This window comes from Ambystoma mexicanum, chromosome 12 (assembly GCF_040938575.1).
Source record: "Ambystoma mexicanum isolate Mex_15411 chromosome 12, UKY_AmexF1_1, whole genome shotgun sequence".
Lineage (NCBI taxonomy): Eukaryota > Metazoa > Chordata > Amphibia > Caudata > Ambystomatidae > Ambystoma > Ambystoma mexicanum.
Window position 1 is genome coordinate 421,787,770 of NC_090936.1, and position 16,831 is coordinate 421,804,600.

General features: G+C 47.1%; 1 protein-coding gene across 3 annotated transcripts in view; it reads left to right on the plus strand.

The window, feature by feature from the left end:
- The window catches only part of DDX11 (DEAD/H-box helicase 11), a 1,292,375-nt gene that overhangs the window by 1,159,447 nt on the left and 116,097 nt on the right, over nt 1-16,831 (plus strand). The gene's annotated exons all lie outside the window — the stretch shown is intronic.

Consider the following 16,831-nt stretch of genomic DNA (forward strand, 5'->3'; position numbering starts at 1 on the left):
TGCTCAACTCATAGTGAATAATCGAATGCGACTGGGACCTTGGGAGATTAAGGAGTCTTCTCCACATCAGGGCTTCCAAGCAGGACAAATACTCAATCATTGAAGAATCATATCCCTCAATCCCGTACACTAGTTTTGGGACGATTTTGCCCTTGAAAAAGTGCAAAGAGGTCCAAAGTGAGCACTTACAGTACTGAGAATCAACTCTCCTTAACTGATTTGCCAAATTAACCGCCTCTGTAGTGAGCCACGTGCGAACAGCCGAAATAGAGCGCTTTGACTTAATCATGAAGCCCAGATAAAGGAAAGACTCAATCCTCTCCACCGCAGCCGACTGGACGTGCCACTTGAGTTTCCTCCTGGAGCAAAAGAACTGCATCAACTTTGTTTTTGCTGGGTTTATTGACAAGGAATGGGCGTTCACGAAAGAAGAAAAACCGTTGAGAAGATGTTGCAACTCAATTGGTGTGTTGTCGAAGATTAGGTAGTCATCTGCATAACCCATCCATAATGGGTGCAGGGTTGAAATTATGGGTGTCGCCAAGGCTAGAGGTTGCAGATATTGGTCCATATCTGCCATATATAGATTATAGAGGCAGGGGGCCAGTATGCATCCCTGCCGAACACCTTTAAAGGTTTAGATTGGGTGATTTAATAAGCCCTGCTGGTTTAGGCAAACTCGAATAGTGGAATGGTCATGCAGAATAACTATCAATTTTCAACAATCCAGGAGGAATTCTCCAACGTTGGAATTTATGCCATGAGAGGGAGCGGTCAACGGCATCAAACGCTGCCGTCAGATCTACAGAGGCAACATAAGCAGAGTTACTTCCCTTAGACCAAGCCAAGCTCTTAATACATCTGATCACAATGCCGTTCAGTTAGGTATCCATATTTTTCCTAAATCCTGTTTGCCTTTTGGAGAGTAGGCCTTGACTGTCGGCCCAGGATTCGAGGTGTTAGAGTAGCATGCAGGAAAAGATTTTAGAATCTGCGACAAGGATTAAGATCGGGCGATAATTCCCTGGATGAGCTCTCTCTCCTTTCTTATAGATGGGAATGATGTGCGCCTGGTCCTAGGTGGAAGGTAGTTGCGCCAACCCAACTATATCGTTGAATAGGGGACAAAGAACTTCCGCCCATAGAGTTGGATTAGATTTAAATAGGCGATTCGAGTGTCCATTTGGTCCGGGAGCTTGCGAGTTACTTACGCCTCTAATGATTTCCTCGATTTTAGTCTGTGATGGAACAATTTCCACCAAGGAGGACTTAGACATTTAATGTACTGGATTTCCAATAAATAGCAGGTCCAGGGGAGCGTAAAGGGCCTCAAAATGACATAGCCTGTCCTCCTCAGAGACTGAATTTACAAGCCTGCATGCTTGATTAACACCCAAGCAATTAATCAATGCCCAGAAAGTTTTAGAGTTCTTGTGCAAGAGAGCGGATAACATCCATTCCGCATACAATTAGGTGCGATGTGCTGGAGAGGACCGAAGCCAGTTTTTATGATTGTTTGGCCTTGTTCAAAAGAGTGTCTCTTACAGGGTTAGTAATATTAGTATCATCATGAATCTGCCTGATAGCGCACCTCATTTCTCTTCTCCTATTGACCAATTATTTGCTATGGGTGAGAATGAAAAGAGGGGTGTGGCAACTTATTCCCCCTCCTAGATAGATTGAATGCTATTGCATCAGCTATGAAGCATTCAAAGTTGTCAACCGAAAGGGAGGCACACCTTTGTGATTCGGACATTAGGGACAGGGAACTGGCAACTGGCAACTGTCTGATTGACTCTCATCATCATGTTTGGTAACCAATAAAGACAATTACCTTGCATAGACAAGATGACGACAGCCCGCGCTGGGTTCTCGCCAGAAGAGCCTAACCTTGTGACCTGATTCTCAGTGTGCTACCATTATTGACTAGTTACTGAGGTCAGTGCAAACAATTCCAAAGCAAGAGCAATTGTCCCACAACCCAGAGGACACAAATATGTAAGAACTCGTACCAGTCCTCCAGGTCGGTTGCAGGGGAATATCCCCAACTGCTCTCCCATTTAGGGGCTGCAGGCCATGTTTACGGGGGACATCTCTCTTTATCTATGGCAGAGATGCATAAGTCACCTGCCAGGAGCACTTGACCATTAGGTGTACTATTGTGCCATTCTGCTACCATGTCAGATAAATAATAGTCTACAGACGAAAAGGGGCACATACCACAATGCCAATAAATGTTGATTACCAAAACATTCAGAGGCACCTTAATCAAGATCTTAAAGTGTGTATCTAAAATACCAAATTGGGCATCAAAAACAGCAATCACCTTAACTTCAGAACACATTTTGAACAAGGCTAAGAGGCCACCATATGGACGTCCAGTGTCCCCTCGGCAAAGAACCTCAAGTGTGATACTATAACCATCGAAGGGTGGCTGAGATCTAAGCCAAGTCTCTTTTAGTATGACAATTGTGCGCTTCCTAAATAGTTCTTGAGCAAGTGGGAATGGCCTCAAGTGTTGAAAGAGATAACAGAAAGGCAGCCTAGAACCGCGTGAGGTAATTCCCTTGTACTTTCCAACTCACAGGTTTGCTGCCCCGAGATCTACTTTGAAGTTGAGGCCATCAGCCAAGACCAGTCCTGACTTTCCTCAGATTCCCTTATCTTATTCTTTAGCAGTAACACCTGAGCATCCAGTAATTCATTAGTTCCAAACTGTGGGGTAGGGTTTCCTCCTGGATGTTGTTGAAGGATCCAGGGCCTTACCACTTCCTGATGTAAGTTGGGGGTATAACGAAGCAGATCATGCCCCAGCCATCTCAGACTGTCTCGTTCTTTTAGAAGAATATCCATTACAAGATTGGATTTGAAGTGAACGACCGCTTCATCTGGTCTCCGTCGGTCAGGAAAGTTAATTAGTTCAAGATCTTCCCATTGCATTCCAATCAAGGCCGGGATTTCTTGCCGGAGAGAGAGTATATTCAATCGATTGAGAGCCAATAGGCAAGTGTCTGGAATCACACTCTCTATGTAAACTGTCTGTGCCGAGTCTTGCTTCTTCCGATGGTTCGTCACTTAAGACTGAGAAAGGCCATTCAGGCCCTGTGGACGTCACTCCTTAGGGTTATTTGCAATACCGGTCTTGTGCACTGAAGAATTCTGGGAGCAGAGATGAAGTGCGCCAAATGCCTCAGGAAGAGATGATAGTTTCTGTTGTGAAGAATGGGAAGTTGCCATTGAGTTTCGGGTAAATTGTTGACCCCCAGCTATCATATGGAAGGGCTCTAAAGCCAAAGGTGCCTTTCCTGATTCTTGGATCAATGGAGTTAAGCCTATTGCGCCGTCCACTGCGCTATGTAAGGTTGTTACTCCTGTAGACTGACCAGACTGGATACAGGCAGTAACAGGAGTCAAAAGGGCAGCAGATGGCTTTGCTGGAACTGTCGTCGAGTCAAGGTGAGGCAAGGCCATTTTAACTGCAGGCTGAGAAAGGAGGGATTTCATTGATGTGCTCGCCCCTTGTTGAGTGGGTGGGGCCCGCTGCTTCTTGCGCAAAGATGGTTTCTGAGCTGCACTTGGTGTCACCAGGGGTTTCCCAGACCCCGGTTTAACCCTTGGTGCCATACTCGAGATCATTTCCACAGCGTCGTCAGGAGATGTTATTACTGCAGGTCGAAAAGATAAAGGCTCAGAAATTACTGTGGGTTGATCAACACCAGTTTGTGGCAGTACAAGATCACGTTGTAAAGTTCTGTTGTCGGGGGTACGTCCTGCATCCCTTCAGACAAATGATGTTGAATATGTAAATCAGGAAGTGTGATCTATACAGCAGCATTCAAAGCAGTATTTTATTTGGGCAAAGTCATCAGATTTGCTGTGGTTACTTTGTGCGAGAAAAGTAATTACTTTGCGGAAACATGAAGCTTTATGTGTTCAAACTTAAAAAGTAGGATTCCAATAGAACAGTATTTGCTTTTGTTTCTCTTTGTAGTCCCTCATACAAAGAGCCTAAAATACACACGACCTGATTAATTTCAGTGTATAGTTTGTCCTGCTCCACTCCGATGTCATGTCAATTCTCTGCAAGGCTGCAGAGAGATGCTGCGGCGGTAGCGGTGTAGGAGAAGGGGCTGGCAAAGAGGAGAAAAGGTCAGTGCCCAAGTCGAAAGATCAGCAAGTATGCTCATTCCAGGGGGAGTGTTCGCCATGGAAGAGTTGAAATATTCGTAGCACGGGTCGGCAGAAAACTTGGCACATGCCTACTTTCATTTGACTTAGCATTTAATTGCGTTATAGGGGCCAGATTTGTAGTGCCTATGTGCGTACTGGAAAAGTCCTCCTCACCTTTAACTGTTAGGTGAGGTGGCACAACTTCATTCTGTGTCAAGGAGAAAAAGGAGGTAATCAAGTTCAATTGTTGTTTTTTCACTTTTTGTGCTTATGAGCGATTTTGTGTGGTGTGCGAGGGATTGTGTCATTTTCCGTAAGAGAGACGTGGTCCCTAGTGAAGGAGGAATGGGAAGAGAGATTGCAGCTAACATCGCAGTGCCCGTGATCGGACGAGGGTCAAGAGATGGTGTCAGTCCACTGTGGAGATCGTACATAATTCCAGACAGGATTTATTAATGATAGTAAACAAATTATGTAAGCACTCACCGGGAGTCGGTGGTTTAAAGGGTAGCTCCTTCCAAAGACGTTTTTAGAGTTTGCTCTCTTCCAAGTTCAAACTGCCAAACTCCCAACACCCCCTAAACCAGTGCGGTGCGTACAGCGTGCGTTCCGCACTGGTGTGCAGGTTTTGTAGGCAGCTCCTCCTTCAGTTGAACAACAGTGTAGTCTAGGGGACGCAATGGTATTACAAGTATGACACTGACACAAAAGGTACAATTTGTAAAACCTTTATTAAAGTTTCTGCGTTTGGAAAAACTCCTATTCTGCTTTATAAATGAGATGGAAGTAGACTGGACCATCAAATAATAAATAAATAGTCCTAGTGTAGTCTGTCAAATCAAAATGGTTTATGCTAACAAAACCTAATGCCTGCCCCATCTCTTGTACAAAAAGTGTATAAAGGAGATATGTATGTAAAAGGCAATCAGGGTTCAAGTATAAAGAATAAATGTGACTGAATTCCAAGTTGGACAGCACGGAGTAAGGCATTCCCCGTAGGCAGGATGACGCACTCTGGCTCAGGTTTTCAACACAAATTAGTTCAAGACGTGGATTGAGGCCCTCCTGGCCATCTACAGTAAAGTCTTTCCCTCCAGCCTTTCAAACAACGTTTCAACAAAAAGTTCATGCCAGTCCCCCTTTGTCGGGCTCAGACCTCTTCAAAACAAAAGGTCTTGTTGGTCCTCCTCTGCTGGGCTCAGACCTTTCACAACCAAAAGTTCAACAATACTTGTAGGGGGGCTCCCTTCCCCAGGCCTATTACACTTCGGGTCTCCCTCAGTCGGGCCCAGACCACTTTGAGATGTCGAAGACTTTCGAATGTGCGTGGCTTCCTTTACAGACCTCCCCAGGACCACTTTGACTCAAAGTTCAATGGTGAGCATTTTACTTTCCCCATCCCTTGGGGTTAATTTTGATCACTTTGCTTTTGCAGTTCATTCTCTTTATCGCTACAAAGAATGCACCTTTCACTGAGACTTTTGAGTGGGCTACTTCCTTTCGCTGGACCACTCCGTTACTCAGTATTGCTGATCCCCAGCTGTCTTTACTTCAAAGTTCATTCATAGGTCTTCCTTTCTTCGCGTCTCATTTATACGCATGCAGCCTTCACTTGCAATATGATTTTGTCACTTCAATCTTTCTTTAACACACACCAGTCTCTCAGGTTGCTTGCCAACTCAACAGCTGTATGCGTTTCTTCTCTTCTTTTTACAGTTTCCAATTCACGATTCAAGGTTAGTACCACAGGCTTGGCCCTGCCTCCTCAACTCTGCCTTTCACCAAGGAGGGTCGTTGGCATCCTTGAAACACATTGCAGCCTTCTGCTTTGGGATCTGGCATTCTCCACATGTCTTTCGTTGCCTTTTTGAGGCAACTACCTCCTTTAGGGAACTCCTGGGGTTCTCGACCCGCTGCTCTCGTTCCTGGGTCTGTCGCTGTGCTCCATTAGGTTTGCCTTTGCTCCAGACATTCTGCTCATACTCGTGTTCCACCTTGCTCAGAGTGTGTCTCTAGGTTCCGTCTTTTATCCGTGTGGGGAGAGCTAATTGGCATCAGGTGTATGCAGTTAAAGTCAAGTACCTGACTTTGCCTGAACCGATTAGCTGGACATGTCCAGTGCGATGTACAAGAGGTAGTCTTGTTACTCTGTCGCCCTCTTCCTTGGCCCAGTGTTTGTGCAAAAAGGGGGGGGGGTTGGGACATCGGAGAACCATAAATAATAGGATGGGTTAGGTGTACAACTAAGGGGGGAATACTGTGTCCCACCATCAGCTGCCTCACCCCCACTCCCCATAGACCCCTCACCCAGGTGATCCTCCGACACTTGTCCACCCCCATGGTCTGGATCCAAAGGTAATGGCCGTGCTCTGCCCACCTGATAGACAGATCCGCAGGGACTAGTAGGCGAGAACCCCTTTGGTTTCTCAAAGTAGACCGACTCCCACTCGACCAGCAAAGCTCCGAACAGGCACAGGCAGCTCCTAACACACTGCGTCCCACACCATGTCCCTATAGCTTTAGACCACAAAATGAAATGTGGTTAACTGATGAAGTCTGTAATAATGTTTGTTCTTATTAGTTTATATATCCTCTCATTCCCCTGCATTGAGAGTTTTTTTACATTTGAATGAATACATTTCTTTTTAACTGTGATGACCCTTGCAAGAAAAACTCTGTGGTGTCAACTATTGATCAATCTTGCACAGTGAATAGAGCCTTAATGCTGTCACTTTTTCCTATTGTAACCCTGACGGTATTCGTTTTTTTTGTATCTAATAGTTCCTGGGAAGTGAGGGCATTGATGCCAGGCACCTCATTGTTCTAACGCACTCTCAATATATTAAACCCCTTTCAGAAACAATCAACAGCTTCAGGATTATTTGTCTTGGTGGTCTGGGCACCTGTCTTGGGAGTGTGGGCCAAGGGATCTGTGTGCCTTTTCCACCACAAAGTATGCAGAGAATGGGCCATTCAGGAGAATCTCCTGATTGTTTTTTTCCAAATACATCTCAGTCGTCCTGCACTCTGGGGCTTTCCTTATCCCAAGGATTCCAACATTACCTTGCCTCAATTGTTTAAGTTATCAAACATCACATGTAATAATTTGATACCATCACTATTCTTCCCCACCTACTTAACAACTCTGTCATCTTCTGCCCTGGCCATATGCTGTTTAACTTCCTTAGTCTGTGCGCAGAGATCTGCCAGCCTACCTTGAATGTCATCAACTTACACCACTAAACTGCCTGTTTTGCACCCAGGTCTACCCTACTGGATTTCAGTTTGGCCATTACCTGGTAATGAGTCACTGTTGAGGGACCCACCATCTTCAAAGCCATTCCTGTAGTTTGAGTAACCTGGTTTTTGAAGACAAACTATTAAGGATCTATGCCACCTTTCTCAGTACTTTTCAGTTTTGAGTGACACACTCACACTTGCACTCACACTCACTCACACACCCCCTCACACTCACACACCCACACCCCCTCACACACACACACCCCCTCACACCCTTGTATCCTTTTACAAAATCCATGTATTCTATATTGCCCAGTCCCATGCTTTTCCTCCGGTGGTCAGTCATCATTTCGACAGTAAAAATGTCGACAGTCAAAATTTCAAAAAATAAATTTCGAAAAAAATAATGTCGACAAACAATAATGTCGACATTTTTTCAATATTTTTTTGAAAATTTCTATTTATTGTATAAATAAATTTCTGAGGCTTGTGGAATCTGCTTAGATCACATGCTGTGCATAGGCCGACATCTAGTGGAAGCTGCGGAGTATTACAGTTTGTTTTTCGAAAGTCGAAAAAGGGCGTCGACACAGGCGTGCCAGTAATACTATCCCTAGTGTGACGTCCACTGTACCCAAGATCCCTCACGCGTGTAGGATCCTCAGATTGTTTTTTTCCGCCATACTGGTCGGAAGCATCTGCGGAGTTCCCTGGCCTTAGCCATACTTTTGCTGTTATTATAATTATAATTCTTATTCATTCCCTTCCCCACCCCAACGTCGAACCTCAACCTCGACGACGGCTGGAGAAGTCATCGACCGTCGACTGCTGCACGACGGATCTGGGCCTCGGAAGGCCGCTGGCCTCGGCCCGGGCCTAGTAGGCCGCTGGCCTCGGCCCTTACAAGTAGGGAGAGTGGGGGGTGGTACATACTCTTCACTCTGGATATATAGTTACATTTATATATTCCTACACTTAGCAGCCCGCTGCCTTAAGGTGCGTATGGAGGGTACCCCTTTTCAATTCTGCCCCAAGTGCAATCGCAAATACCCTTGGGTCGACAGGCACGCCACGTGCAATCTCTGCTTGCCGAGGGATCACCCCGAAGCGAACTGCAGAGCGTGTAGTAGGTTTAAACCTAAAACACTTAAGGACCGTTCGACAAAGCGTTGGGCCCACCACGCCAGGCAGGAGGCCATGGCAGCGGAGGGCGCCTTCAGCGATGGCAGCGACGCCGTACTTTCGGACGGCGAGGGCATTACGGCGTCGAAAGACAGCCGACGAGCGCAGGTCCCCGACCTCGGAAGGTCGTCCGGCAGGGCGGCTATGGGGAAGACCCCCGGCGACGCAAGCGCTACACACCTAACACACACTAAACACACTAAGACCAACCGGACCTCGACGACGTCGACTTCCCGGAAAGAGGCACAAAAAGAACAGTCCGACTCGGTGTCCTCTGGGCGCTCTCGATCGAGATCGCCTCACGACGCAAGGCAATCATCCACTCTTGCCAAGAGTGCCTCGCTACACACATTAACGGAAGTTCGATCGTCGGGAGACGAAGACGACTTCCACCCCCAGGCCGCGCTCCAAGATACCGAGACCGCGGTTAACACCAGTGAGGCCCCACATCCGAAGCACACGGATACCTCTCCAGACCCTCGGCGCCAGGCGTCGAAAGTCTCTGGGGCCCCCAAGGGACAGGGAAAACATTTTTCCACGCACGGGGAGGGGGGGAAACAGCGGAAAGCACAGCCTTCCACCCCTGTAAAGCCATCCTCCCACCCTAGGCAGACAAGTAAACACAAGTCTACCCTTGAAAAGTCCCATAAATCACCTGCTAAAGTAATACCCTGTTCCAGGGAATGGTCCAGTGAGGACATAGACAGGGTTATGTCTAGGATGTCTTCCTTAGCTGATTTTTATGATAAGAACCCAGAACACTTTCTTTCATATAACCCTCAAGGGGCCACACCCTCAGGCTCCTCCGATCCCATCCCGCTAAGTAAAAAGCCCCGATTCGAAAGACCTGAACCCTTCGAGGTTCAGCCTTACTCCACTCCATATTCTACTCCACTCCCCAGTTACCAGGGACAAGTTTTCCCTGAAGAGGACCAGGAGTTTGACATTATGGAAGAACAAACCGGGACAGATTACTATGCGGAGGATGAGGACCTGGAGGAGGGAGAAGATGAGCAGGAAATTTACAGAGTAGATTCCCCAGTACAAAGCGAAGCCCCAGTTACTGACTCTCCAGTTGATAACCAGCCCCTCCTTAACGAGGTTCTCGCTCGACAACGGAACACTTCCACATCGACACCCACGGTGTACAGGAGGAAAGGGACTTCGCGGAGGAGTTTGTAGGAGAGAGAAGACCAGTCGCTCAGACCATCCCTATCCTCAAATCCATCCAATGAAAAATAGATCCTTCCCTGGTGAATCCGAACCTCACCAGAGCTGTCAACCCCAGAATTGAAAAGATTTTCCGGGCAGCCCAGTCTGACCCTCTGTATATAAGGGGACATCTTAAACCAGATTCCCTAGTGGTTACCAACACTAGAAAAAGGGCTGGCACGCCCTTATCTTCATCAGAAGCTCCTCCCGACAAGGAGAGCAAATAACTTTACGGGTTTGGCAGGAAGGTAGCCTCAACGTCCGCCTACCAAGCGAGGATTGCGAATTCCACCACCCTGTTGGCTAGTTACAATTGCCATCAATGGGAAGAAGTCGCGGCGCTCATTGCCTCTGCTCCAGAACCGTTAAAGGGCCAGCTGGCTCGGATCTCGGCAGAAGGGAGAGCCGTGTCTGGTTGCATTTTAAAAGCAACTTTCGACGCCGCTGACAACGCAGGGAGATTGATAGCAGAAGGTACTGTTATCAAAAGACATGCGTGGTTACGGCAGTCGGGATTCAAGACAGAAACCCAGGCTTCCTTAATAGACAAGCCAGTGGAACCCGACGTATTGTTTGGGAAAGCGGTCGAAGACGCACTTAAAAATGCCAAAGATGAATATGAGACTCTCAAATCCCTTGGCCAGCTTACCAACAAACCCCCTAACCAGAGGGGGAACAGTAATTTTCGTCGCCCACGTGGCCAAAATTCACAAAGAGGCAACTATGCCCAGGGACAGGGTACACAATGGAATAACAACCAGCAGTCTACCCAGAGTTACGGCAGGGGTAACAAGAGAGGTCGTGGAAGAGGCAGAGGCAGCCCCAACAAGGGAGGTGGCACGCCTCCACCTAAACAGTGACGCTCAGTTCAGGGTCCCTTGCCACGCAACCCCAGTAGGGGGACGCATTTCCACCTTCACCCAGGCTTGGGAAGGGATCACCTCAGACAGATGGGTGCTGTCAACAGTATCCGCAGGATATTGTATAGAACTACTGCAGCGTCCCCGGAACCATCCTCCACGACAAAGAGTGCACTCCCTAGAGCATCAAAAGATCCTTCTCGAGGAGATCGCCATTCTGCTAGAAAAGGACGCGATAGAACTCGTCCCAGGACACCAGGTAAACAAGGGTATCTATTCAACTTACTTCCTTGTGCCAAAGAAAGATTTGACAATGCGCCCAGTATTGGACTTACGGCCTGCCAACAAACATGTCAAGCCCCAAAAATTCCGTATGACCACGCTACAAGAGGTAATCCCCCTCCTAAAAAAGGGGGATTACATGGCAACCTTGGATATGAAAGATGCTTATTTTCATATTTCCATGCTCCCAGCGCACAGAAAGTACTTGCGCTTCAAGGTAGACAGTCGCCACTACCAATTCAAGGTACTGCCCTTCGGGATAGCTTCTGCACCAAGGGTATTCACCAAGGTACTGGCGGTGGCGGCTGCACACCTACGCAGGGAAGCAATCCCGGTGTACCCTTATCTGGACGACTGGCTCATAACGGGGGAAACCCCAGGAATTTGCAGGTCAAACATTCAGAGGACTATCGACCTCCTCCACGAATTAGGCTTCTCTATCAACGAGAAAAAGTCAAGTCTGGTGCCAAGCACCTCAAAACAGTTTCTAGGAGCTATCCTAGATACTCAGAAAGGATTGACCTTCCCTTCGGAAGAGAGAATTCGGAATATACTTCTGCAAATTCCGCATTATCAGTCAGGTCAACAGATAACAGTACGCAAAGCTATGCGGTTACTGGGCATGATGGCGTCATGCATTTACCTGGTCCCCCACGCGCGTCTGCGCATGCGTCCCATGCAGGAATGGTTGGCGAAACAGTGGTCTCAGGCAAGTGGTCATTGGGACGATCTAGTGGTCGTTTCGCCAACACTCGTACAGAGCCTACACTGGTGGACAAGAGAGAATCTCGCAAAGGGGAAACCCTTTTACGATCCCGAAGTACAAGCCGTGGTGACTACAGATGCATGCCTGACTGGGTGGGGAGCTCACCATCTCCACCACACAGATCAGGGTCTCTGGTCTCACTCAGTAGCCAAGAACCACATCAATCTGCTAGAGCTTCTGGCAGTATTCCGAGCGCTAAAGGCGTTCGAGCCCCATCTACTGAACTTGTCGGTGCAGATCAGGACGGACAGCACGACAGCCATGTTCTATCTAAACAAGCAAGGGGGAACTCGTTCGCCAAATCTGTCCAAGCTTGCCCAGAAAATCTGGATATGGGCACTCAGACGGAACATCTTCCTGTCATCGCAACATGTTCCAGGGGAGCTCAATTCCCTAGCGGATGCTCTAAGCAGAGACTCCCTCCCAGAAGAACACGAATGGGTCCTTCACAAAGACGTGGTAGAAGATCTCTTCTCTCAATGGGGTTTCCCCACTATAGACCTATTCGCCACAAGCGAAAACAAACAATGCCCAGGATTTGCATCCAGGTTCCCCCAACCGGACTCCCAAGGGAATGCCCTGTGGATGAACTGGTCAGGGATGTTTGCGTACGCTTTTCCACCAACTCCTCTCATCAGGAAGGTGGTGTACAAGATGAACAAGGAATCAATGATGCTCATCCTAGTTGCTCCCATGTGGGCGAGACAACCATGGTTTCCACACCTACGCAGGATGGCGGTGTGCGAACCCATCAGACTCCCAGCCTGGTACAACCTACTGTCCCAGCAACAGGGTCAAACAGTGCATCAGGAACCCAACTCTATGAACCTAGCAGCATGGCTCCTGAAATCATAGAGTTTGGACATCTCAAATTACCACAGAGGTGTATGGACATTCTAAAGGAGTCCAGGAAACCAAATACAAGGCACTGTTACTTTGATAAGTGGAAAAGATTCGTTATCTGGTGCCAGAATAAACAAATCAACCCGGTTGATTGCACTCCTTCCAACGTTGTGACATACATGCTCCACCTGCTGGATGCAGGGTTGGTTTTTAACTCACTGAAAGTACATCTGGCAGCCCTCTCGGCTTACACCACATCCCATAACAAGGTCTCGTGGTGGAAAGTGCCAGTGGTTAAAGCCTTCATGGAAGGAGTAAAGAGACTTCACCCTCCTATTTCGAACCCACCGCCAGGATGGGACCTCAACGTGGTGCTAGCTAAGCTCATGGGACCCCCATTCGAACCCATGCATAAAAGTAGTCTCAAACACCTGACTTATAAAACGGCCTTCTTAGTAGCCATTACCTCCATAAGAAGGGTCAGTGAAATTCAGGCTCTGTCAGTGCAAGATCCTTTCTTTACTATCCACAAGGACAAACTGGTTTTACGCACACACCCTAGGTTCTCACCTAAATTCATATCCAAGTTCCATGTAAACCAGTCCATCGAGCTTCCGGCTTTCTTCCAAAACCCGCAAAGCTCGGCTGAGGTGAAACTACACACCCTAGATGTGCGTAGGGCGGTCCTATACTATGTAAATAAAACCAGACCGCTAAGGAAAACAGATCAACTGTTTGTCTCCGTAGCTACAGGCAGAGAGGGGGATCGCGTCTCTAAAGGCGCTATCTCGAAGTGGATTATCAACTGTATACAGCTGTGTTACTCTCTTTCTGAAAAGACTCTGCCTTTTACGCCAAGGGCCCACTCTACTAGAGGCATTGGTGCCACTCTGGCTTTCATTGCAAATGTTCCCCTCGACACCATTTGCAAAGCGGCTACTTGGAGCTCTATTCACACCTTTACTCAGCATTACTGCATTGACACTCATTCCAAGACAGATACACAAGTGGGACAAGCGGTTCTAAGACACCTGTTTGCTCATGACCCTTCTCACATCCCACCTCCTTCTTCGGTTACTGCTCGCTAATCTATGCACAGCATGTGATCTAAGCAGATTCCACAAGCCTCAGAAGGGACACATTACTCACCGTAATCGTATTTCTGATGCTTGTATCTGCTTAGATTCACATGCGACCCACCCTTCCTCCCCTCCGAGAGAAGGCGCATGATTGCTTGTAGTCTTACCTTTCTGTCTATCTGCTTGGATTATATGTACTCACGCTACTCCTCATGCTTCCTCATGTCAGAAAAAATACAATCTGAGGATCCTACACGCGTGAGGGATCTTGGGTACAGTGGACGTCACACTAGGGATAGTATTACTGGCACGCCTGTGTCGACGCCCATTTTCGACTTTCGAAAAACAAACTGTAATACTCCGCAGCTTCCACTAGATGTCGGCCTATGCACAGCATGTGAATCTAAGCAGATACAAGCATCAGAAATACGATTACGGTGAGTAATGTATCCCATATATATATATATATATAACTAAAATGTGTTGAGTATGAGGGGTGAGAGGGTGGTGGGGGGTGTGGGGTGGTGGTAGGGGGTGAGGGGGGTTGGGGGGACACCCCCATAGTAAATGATACTCTTTTTATTTATTGAATAAATAAATATATAATTACTATGTGTTGAGAATGAGGGGTGAGAGGGTGGCGGGGGGGGGTGGCAGGGGTGTGTTGGGTGAGGTGTTGATAGTTCTAATTGACATTTTTTTTTCTAAAAAATGACTTTTTACATTATATGTATAGGATGTCGAGATTATTGTTTTCTACATTTTTTTTCGACATTTTTGTTTGTCGACATTTTTTTTTCGACATTATGACTAGAAACCTTTTCCTCCTAAGTGTAGGCAACTTTAAGACACTTAAGCATGTTCTGTGGCACGTCCACAGTGTTATCACAGCCCCCTGATTGCCTCCTTCACCCCGAATAACCAGAAGTATCCTTCTCTAAATGGAGACAGCTGAATGCAATATATGCTTTTATAAGGACTACAGATTCAGTCTATTGTTACAGTTGGTCTCTGCCTCTCCACTGCAAGACTTCTCTTGCTGTGTTGTCACCCTGGTCTGCGGCTCTCAGCCACCACTATGGTGCACGCTCCTGCTGCTTCCCGGCTAGCAGTGGAGTTTGATCCAAAACAAAAGAGGTGATGGCTGGAAGGATTAGAGATAATCTTAACCTCTGGCAGTTCTCTGTGTAACCGTCTAGACCATTGTTCTTCACCTGCCAAGCCATTACAAAAGGGGAAGACATTATGCAAATCAGGCTTCGTCCCACCACAGAAAGGGCTGTCCTGCCCAACCTGCTTGGTCACATCCATTCTGCACCAAGTGGAGCTCGATCAAGCAGAGTGCTCTCTGTCGCTGCTTCCCTAGTCCTGGCCCCAGCAGTGCTTCACCACTCCTCTGACGATTGTATAGTGATCGTCACCCTGATCTCTCTTGGGAGACTCCAACACTGTTCTATGGTGCTATTTTCCAGCTTTGTAGCTGAACACATTTCAGAGGGCCGACGCCTACTCCTCTGCAATTCCTTCCTTGGGTAAAGCTGAAGCAGAATGGAAAAAACTTGACCTTGATAGCTTCAGACTGTACCCGGAGGATGTGGTACCATTCTATGCTTGTGTGGAAGATACCATAGTGTGTGTACCTGTTGACTCAGGCTTGCAGCAGAGTGTTTCACTGCTGTGCCAGAATACTGAACCCTCTGGCATTACTACAAACGGTTACTGTATAAATATTGGGCTATCAGAGATAAAATCCTTTGGGTGATGCGCTCTGCAAGGCGCCTGTCCTCCAAGTCCATCTTTACTTTTCGCTGATGCAAGTTCATGAGCTGGTGCTGGGACAGGGTGCTTGTTGTGCTTCAGTGGTGCATTTTGAGATTGTTTACTTTTTGGTCAAGACAGGCCTTAACATTGTGGCAATAAGCCACGAGACTGCGGGCCAATACCACCCCTGCTAATGCCCCCGGGGCCGTATGCGAGGCCCTTAACGAAGCCCCTCGGGCATTACCGCGGGCGGTATTGGCCCGCTGTCGAGTTGTCCCCAGCGCGTCCGCTCTCGAGAAAAGAAGAAAAAAGAAGGTAAGTGGGGTGGGGAAGAAAGAAAAAAAAACATACTGCGGTCTCCGGCTGGGGACGATGGAAGCCTCCAGCTGTGTGGAGGCTTGGAGCGGGGATGGCCCCGCTCTGAGTCTCCACACGGCTAGAGGTTTCCATTGTCCCCCGGCGCAGACTGCGGGATAGAAGCTAAGTGGGGTGGGGTGGTTTGGAGGAAAGGGGAAACAAACAAAAAAAGTCTTACCTGAGTTCCCGGCGGGGAACGAGGGAAGCCTCCAGCCATAGGGGCTCTAATGGTAGTTAGAGACTATTTAGCTACCCTTTCCAATGGTTTGTATTCCTCCATTTTCATGAAATGCCTACCCAGCTAAACCATTTGTAATTCTCATTTGGGACCTTATATTTGGTACTCAAATTCCTTATGGTGGCTCCGTTTGAGACTTTGCTTTCTTGTCCTTTTACACTTATTTCCTTTAAATTGGCTTTTTTGGTAGCATTCATGTCTGCAAGGAGGTTGTCAAACATCCAGTTGCTTTCTGCTTTTATCCACCTTTCTATAATTTGCAAATAAAATGTTTTCTTGCCCATGGTCGTCTGTGTTTCATCTCCACCAATAAACCCAGTAGAAAAATCGATCTTCTGGTGTTTTTCTTACTCCTCATCCCTCACAATTGGAGCAAAGTTTCCCTAGACTAGATCTGAAGTTTTATCTCTCTAGGACAAACACATTTCATACAAAAGTAAGGTTAAGAATTTACAATAATCATTGATTCAAAGAAAGAAGACAAGATTTAAGAGAAACACAAAACGAAGAAAGAATGTTTGAGGACCGAATAACTAGAGGTAAGAAAGTCCAATGTTTAGGTGCTAATAATCAAAATGAAAAGTTGGATGGAACGCATAGAGGTTTGGGGACAGATAAAAGGTGAAGCAATGCAGAACTTAAAGAATGAGCAGTTCATGAATAAAGGTACAAATCCTACATCATAAGTGGAAAAGCAGACGTGAATCGAAGATAAACCAGGAGATGGTAGTAAAGGCAGATTAACAAGGCAAAGCAATAATCAAGGCGTGATAGGACCAAAGAGGAAATTAGAAGATTAGTTGCCTGGAAGGAAAGAAAAGGACAAGTTTAACGAATATTA